Consider the following 8,551-nt stretch of genomic DNA (forward strand, 5'->3'; position numbering starts at 1 on the left):
ATCCTCCAGTGAAACCCAAAAGTTGTTGAGAGTTTTGCCACAGGTGTCACTTGAACTGTGATTTCAACCCTGTTTCATGTAACCCAAGACCCAGCAATCGAATGCCTGTGTAAACTCCCCCTTCCTGTGAGTTACTGTGGCAGTGCTGGGACTCCGTGTGTGGGATACTGTGAACAGACATAAATCCTTGCAAGGATCGCATTTTCCAAAGGTTCTGAGTAGCCTAGGTGCGTGAGTTTCATTTCAAACACAGTTTAAATACTAAGGAACCTTTGTTTCACAATTAATGGTTCCTGAACAGTTTAGGAGAAAATATATGAAAAAGATTTGGCCATAGCAATGCAACATACCCTTCCTGTCCAAGCCGAATATCTTCAACATTTGGAGCTCATCTAAGAAAAAAGTGTGAGGTCAGAACCCCTCTTTTACATATTATTTACTTATCTATGCCAAATAAAATAGTTTAGTGTGAGATGTTTAGAGACACCCAGCTGAGACAGTCCTGGGCTCAACAACAAGGAGTTTGTGATTTGGAAAATAAGTCCCACCTCCATCTCCCACGGTAGTATATTAATTACATTGGCAGTTGAATCAAAGACGTCACAAGCACAGGCATGCATGCACACACAGACACACACAAAGCCTATCAGTCCCTCCAGAGCTGACAGATTCCAGAATTTTGCAGCTATCTTTCACATATTTTAAACACTTAATACATCTTGTAGTAAAGTACCTTGTTTTCTAAATATCTTAAACAAAGTAGGCCTTAAGAGTACTTTGTAAACTGTGAAATATTTTGCTTTGCCATATTTCTGTACCTAGAGACTTCTGTATACTTATCTTTCTGTATGTATAAAGTATACAACTTCTCTGGAAGTCTATGAAAAACATCATTTTACAGTAGAAAGAAAATATGCAGTGGATTGTGTCCTCCAAATTTTAATCTTAAAACACTTTAATTTTGCCTTCAGAGAATTCACAGCTCCATCTTCAGTAAATGAAACAAGAACTGCTTACTAATAGTACTGACAATATTTGTCTGAGAAACCTAATTTAATAACACAAATGAAGTGGAAGTAGCTCTTAGCAAATATATCCCTTAAAGGCTTTAGAATGAGAGCCAGCCTATAGAAATAATATTTCTCTGTAGAATGACAGTCTAAAATGACTGCAATGATTTGTAGGGTAAGCTATTAAACTGTACTATTTGTATACAATGGTTGCTCTTAACAGCCTCACAGCATCTATTTGCAAGTAATTACCTTTACTCTGGTATTTGTTATGTGCCATCAGCTTAGCTTATCATTACCTCTACTGGTAATACAGCTAGTGAACTGTTAGGTAAAAGGTGAATGTTGAAAGGTTTCACTGTGGACCACCATGTGCAAAATAACGGAGAACAGAAACAGATAATGCTGATGAGGTGTTCCAAAACTCCATTGACCTTGTATCCCATTTCTTAATAATTTGCCAGTGATGTAAATAGCAGTTGTTCCATACCTTTTCTTCAATACTTTGTTGGCAGAGTTGTTCAACACTACAAACTCATGGCCCCCAGGATTGGGTACAACTTCTGCTGGGGTATGCTCTGGGAGAACAGGTTGTTTCTTGCTGCCAATCCAGAAGGGATTTCCAACTGATTTGTAAACTCAGAGACTGCCTATCTGCAGCAACGGAAACCTGAGAATCCAGTTTTGCTTTATGGTACATATTATTATTCTGTGCACAGAATCACAGAGAAATGGTACAGGCTTTTTTCTATAAGGACATTATAATGTGAGTCAGCTACAGCCATGAATTTTATTAACTTTTTTTTTGTTAGAAACTGCATTAAATGGCAACACTAATGCACAGATGAGCTCTGCAATGTTCCTATTCCAAGGCTGAGCAGATGGCTGTTTCGATGTGTGCTTGCTTTCATGTTCTCCATTTCATGCAGTGTCCCTTATCTTAGGCAGCCCACTTATATTTATGCTGCCAGAGAGCCTTTAAACTTGCTGGAAGTTTATGGAGTAAAGGAATGGTATGGTGGAAAAGCCAGAGGGAAAACTCAGATAAGACCCTGGTTGTGCTTTCTCCTCTACTTGATTAACTCAGGAAGCTGCTTAGATTTCCAGTCTCTTTTGTGACAACAGAGGAACTAATTTGGTAAGAAAACCCCAGTTGAACCCTATTTCAAAACTGGAAAGAAACCCAAGGATCTAAAAATTTCCAATAATACTTTCTATCTCAGCGTATCTTTGTTATTTTTCCCTTTTTCCTTCTTAGCTTTGTCCAAAGACACAATTTACATCTAACTGTAAAATAGTTTTTGGAATGTATAAACAAACAGTAAAGAATAGTAAGAACTACAGGTGCACAGGTCCTTTAAAAAGTAGTTCCCTGATGTTACAAGAAAGGTATTCAAACTGAACCACTGAACCTTTAGAGGCCACTGTTCTGTTCATATTGCAGCTGGTATTTTCCTTCTAATTTGCATTTAACTGCAAGCAGATCCAGATATTCAGTCTTCTTCCCTTGACAGGCTTCTGTTGCAGGTGGTGCAAAATGCCCAGCTTTCTTTTTTTCCCGCATCATTCTGCAACTAGCGCTCTGACATGTTCCTCAATGGGACGTGGAATTACAGAGCTCTCCCACCTTTCATGTGGCCCAGCACACTCCCCACTAACAGACAACTTTACAGCAGGAAGTCTGTGAATGAGGAGCTGTTACTTTGCCTTATTACTCCAGCACCTGACTGATTGCTGACATGAAGTGGTCTGGTGCAACTTGCATGTGCTGCCAACTTGTTAGTGCAGACGGAGGCTATGCAAGTGCTATGAGATGAGAGTGTTATGCAGCTCCCAAGAATCTGGCTTTAGTCAAAATGTGCAAATCTGCACAGGCTGGAGATTACTGGCAGTGTCTGACTAAACTGTCTCCTGTTAGGATTTGAGAATAGAACCTCAGCCACAAGGAAATGAAATGCAAAAAAAGCAGTGTTAAACCATGTTAAATATAATGTATGCTTAAATGGTAAACAGTAAAGCTTCATTTCCCATCTGTGATCACTGCACACTCCAAATATTGTGCTTTGCTCCCTCATTATCCCAGTTGAAGAGGTAGCAGAAGATTGAAATAATTATGAGATTCAACAGTCATTGAGAAGCTAGTTAAGGAATCACTAGCTCTGGATCCTACTATAATTCAGTTTAAGTATAAAGAGACTCTAGAAAGATGTGCATCTTTCACTGGAATGGTTGCCCACAGTTCTCACCAGCCTTCTTACACCTTTAAGACTTTATATGGCTGAAGAAAATTTTCAGATATTCAGAAAGGAACATGGAGTAAATCAGCAGTAAAAAAAATGCCTAACCTGCTTTGCCTGAAATACTTCTCTAACTTGAATTCCAGCCAACGAGCAATTGTTGACTGGCATTTGCCTTTAACTTTTCTTAAAGCATCAAACTCCCAATTTCTCTTTATCCATTCTGACACTCATGATCCTCTCAGTCACACAATCCTGCTTCCCTTTGCTTCACTTCCTGCTATTTTATACAGATTAAAAAAAAAAAAAAAGATTTCAAAGGTTGACACCACCTTGTCAAGGCCTAGAGAAATTAAACAACTTGATCAAGTTACGAAAAGCTGGTAGAAATACTGAGTCAGCAGTCTAGGTCCTGTGCTATAATCCACATTTCAATTTCTCTCCCTGACATACATGTATGTGATATATCATCAATATGCACAAATACTTTCCTTGATTTTAATTTTGAAATACTAATTTGCTGTTTTAGCATGGCAAGTTTTCAAATGATCTTTTTCCAGCTGAACCTCATGGATATGAGCATTAGTTGCACAGTAAGAACAGACTGAAAAGGCTAAAGGCAGTGCCAAGGAATCAAAACTAACACCCATTACGATCCATATTCCTTTGTATATAAGAGGGAGAGTCTTTTATAAGAGCTAAACTCCTCGAGGTCTTGTTCAGACATGAAACCCAATCAGCCAAAAGTAGCAGGGGGAGTAATGTCATGTATTTCCAAAACTCCCTACAGCTGGTTGCTTGGTTCGTATCACACATACCCAAGCTCTCACAGCCTAATTTAGCCTCTTTTTTCATTTTAATATTTTTAAATCCAACTAGAAAAATTGTATCATCTATGCACAGCGGGGTGTCCCATTATACGTGAAATAAGCTTTACTGGTATTACAGAACTGACAAGTTCATTCTTGACTATGTACACAGCATAATTCAGTTCCGTAAAGCTTATTGAATTCAGACAACCCAATAGCATATGTGAGCCTTATGTTATTCTGCCCTTTCACAACATTTACAAACTGATACATATCTCTTCAAGAGGATAAATGTTTTCCTAAGTCAAAAAATGTCAGCTTTAACTTCGACTGCATTAGCTCTATTGAGTTCTTCAAATACACACCAGGTTAATGAAGACTAAACCATGGTGGGCTATGCTTTTTGATAAATATTGAAGTGCTCTTTGATCCTGATAACCCACAAATGTTCAGCATGAGTGAGTTTTCACGGTCAGCATGCAATGTTTTTGATATTTGACTTAATCTGTAACCCACTGTAGTTTATTTTCCTTATCTGGATGGTATGCTTAGAACAAGAAAAGACAGAGAAATTAAAAGCAGCACAGTAGTAGTGTTCAAAAGACTTTGTTTCTTTTTTTTTTTCTGTTTTGCAAGAATTCTGAGTCAAGCTGGCCCATGGCTTAAAGACAGCTCTATACGCAGGTCTTTGTAAACTAGAATGCATTATGATGCCTTTCCTTATGCTGGACAAACTATCTCCACTTCTGCACTTGGGATTACAGTTCAGCTTTTCATTCACTCAGTGGCTTTGTATCAGACTGGGAATTAATAATAAAAATATTTTATACTTGTATCAGTGCTTATATAGCACCTTTTTATCCCAGGCTCTCAAAGCACTTTACAAACATTAATTAATTAAGTCTCACAACAGCCCTGTGAGGCAAGGAGCTATTAGGTGAAATAATTCCTTTCAGTTTCTTGCCTTTGCCATAGGGAAAAGAACCAGCATAAAGAGTTTAGTTTGTGCCAAAAAAAAAAAATATAACATAGAAATAATGCTGGCAGCGCTGTATGTCTCATCACTGCAGGAAACAAGTACTCAAAATCCTTATGCATTAGCAGAACAAGCAGCAGACTACAATCCATGAGCGGGAGAGGCGGGAACCAGTAGTCTTCACTAGCTGAATCATGATGATTTTATAGACATACAGGTTATTATTTTAATCATAAGAAATAAAAAGTGAGAGCTTGCCTGCTAAGTTTTCTAATGCTCTTGTGCATTCTTAATAACAATGCAAGACTTCAAATGGCAGTTAAGGCCAACTGGTAGATAATTGAAAAGAATGAGAGTTGCCACATCTCTAGGCATGACGAATTGCCAACACAAGCTGAAGTTGTTTCTTGGGTCTGATAAAATTAGCAGTAACCAGGTTATTACACAGACAAACCAAATACGAAAGAATACAAAGATAAAAGATGACAGATGAGCGTGTGCCAAAGTGTTGTTTAAAAAAATGAACACCAATATTTCAGGCAATTCATTCAGATGTTGAAGCACAAAATTTGAAAAAAACAGACAGTGATCTAGATGTCTCATTTAGGGTCACATTTGGCAGTTTCAGGGTTTTTGCAGTTCTAAAGGGGCAGATAGGGGAAACAGAGTTTAAAAAGAAAAAAATAGACTTATAGCTTGCAAAAAAAGAAAACAAATCCCTAAACCAAGCCAACTCCAAACCTAGACTTATAGCTTGTAAAAAAAAAAAATAATGCCATCTGAATTGAAAGTTTAGCCAAGCACTGTTTATCAGGATTTCATTCTGCGCACTAAGAACATAAATGGTTTCTTTTTTCCTGGGGCCAGATTTGGATCACTAACTTGAGTTGGGCCTGAGGGAGAAACACAGCATGTATGATGAGCTGATTAATTACCAGAAATCAAATGCCTTGCAGTCAGGAGCAATGCGCTTGAAAGAAAGCACTAGTACTCTAAAAGTGGTGCATATCTACATGCATGCATGGCTAGGCAAGAACACCATGGGGATTAGGTTTCACTGTAGCCTGAAACAAAGGATTTAGGAATGATTGTTTATCCTTGACAGTGTGACCTGTGCCAGTCTTCATTAACAAGGGCTTTCAGTATATTACATTTAAAGTAACAGAACCCTCTTAAATAAACCTCAGGATTTTACCTTCTTAAAACATCACTAGGATTTCAGCTGCTTTTCAGAAACCATGGCAGTGATTCATAATTAAAGGTTAGGATATGTCTTATTTCAAGCCTTGTATGCATAAATATAATCCTTTTGAGTCTGTCACTTAGGAAGAGCTCGCTTAGAGTGCAAACCTACCAGGAAGCCATAAATGAAGGTAGAATCTTATTAAATATTAGGAACATTATACTGGATATCTTGGAAAGTTGTTGAAAAATAACAGGATTAGAGCAGATAGGTTGGACCATCTTAGTAAATTTTCCTTGTCTCTGAAAGTCATGTGTGTATGGGTAAGATGCCTTGCAGTATTTTACGTTTTCTTACAGGATTATCTCAGAATTACTTTCTCCATCATGAAACTCAGAGAAATCACAAATTTATTCCTGTCTTCTAATACATCATTTCATGCAGTCCTTGAAAACAGAGAGTCATCTTGTCTGGTGAAATTTTCAATGGATGATTTAATATAAAAAATTGTTAGACTGCTTTAAAGTGCTCTGTTTACAGTTGTCTGTTCTGGTATTTATTTGTGCCTTCCACTACTTGCTTGCCAGACAGTAAATAGTACATTGTCATCTCACGAAGGGTATTTCTGCAGCTGGAACATTTTTTCCTGTACGTATGAACTACCCTTTGAACCAGTAAATGTTTCAAAATAATATGGGTTCTGTAAGTGAGACTGTGGCAAGGATATGACAGGCTGACTGAGAAGCAGCAAAAGACCAAGCTAGATGATGGTTTCCTAGTTAAAAACAGCAGTTATATAACCCTGACAGAATATTTTGCCTAAAAAAAAGTTATGGACACGGGTATGTCAATATGTTCAGCTGGACTAATTTAAAACCAAAATAACTTTTTATTTTCTCCTTTTGTTTTCTTTCTCATGATTCTTTGTGCTAAGAGAAATATCACTCAAGAAATGGCATTTTGTCTAAATTTCCGTTACTCTCTGCTGTATTATCTAAGGATAACAAGCAGTTTTAGATAGCTGTAAAAGCTCCCATCTAGCTAACTTTTATTGCAATAAGTATTTGTGATTTTTTTTTCTAATGACATATTTTAAATGGCTAATTCTGAAATAAAAATAAACAACCCTAATACCATACTGTAGCCAGCCACAACAGAACATTATTCGCAATTTCAGTGTTGCGTGCATGTGTCTTTCTTCCAGCCCCAATGACCAACATGTTCTTTGACCTGAGCTGGGAATAAACACATTTTTTTAACTTCTTTCCCCTCCTGGGAGTAAAGAAGCATCCGGCAGAATTAATTTGGCAAGTTTCTCCTCTAAGCATGCACAGAGATGAAAGAATAGGGAGATCCTTTGGATCCCATGGTCATGGTTCCTTGAATTGAAGGACACTGGGAAAGTTAAGGACAATCTTGGTTGCCCTGTAGGGCAGTCATAAGCACCCTCCAAAGTGCTGCACAGTCTCCTGAACTCTAATTACCTTGTCAGCTACACTGTCTGTGGCCAAGAACATGGTAGCTCTATAGTATCAGCAACAACACTGAGATAGCAATGCTAACATAAATTCTCGTAACCCATGGGCCTTCTTCCTTAGATTTTCCTTCAACTGATTGAAGGAAAATAATAGTGTAACACCACTTAGAAGAGCTGTGAAATAAATAGAAGGAAAGCCTTCAAACTTCAATGGACAACATGCTGAGAAAGATGGTGAGAGGTTTTCCCCCAGCCCCTAGCTACAACAGTGTTGGGGTATAGAGCTCAAAATCTTCAAAGCAGAAGAAACCTCTTATCTAAAGATATAATTTTTCTTCCCCAAGAACTGTAATGCTAATCCTATTAGCATATTAGTGTGTGATCATGGCTCTAGAGTTACATACAGCATTCATACCAAATTTGAACATACTGTGAAAGCAGCTGTGAGGTCTTGATGAACTCAAGATAAAAAGAGCAGTATGCATGAACTGTTGGCAGCAGTAGCAGCCCCATGCTAATGGGGAAACAAAGTGGAGAGGAGCTGTGGCTGCACAGCTGCAGCTTCAGCAGGTCACCTTGACAGGTGGGCTGCTCTTGCTGGTGATGACTATGAGGCAGCAAGACCTGACACTCTTACCTCATTGGTAAACATAAGCTTCAGAATCTTCCTCTTTCTTCAGCAGCTCTTTAATCTGGACTGCAAGGGTCTTGTGAAGCTGTGTCACAGGTACAAGGACTGTAGGAGGGCAACCTGAAATGGGGCAAAGTGATAAGCATCTCTATTCACCTCTGTGTCATAATGTCAGTCAAAATCAGTCTGCCAAGATGAAAGGCAGATGTGAAGCCTAAGATAGATAAA

The sequence above is a fragment of the Melopsittacus undulatus genome, chromosome 6 (genome assembly GCF_012275295.1).
Source record: "Melopsittacus undulatus isolate bMelUnd1 chromosome 6, bMelUnd1.mat.Z, whole genome shotgun sequence".
Lineage (NCBI taxonomy): Eukaryota > Metazoa > Chordata > Aves > Psittaciformes > Psittaculidae > Melopsittacus > Melopsittacus undulatus.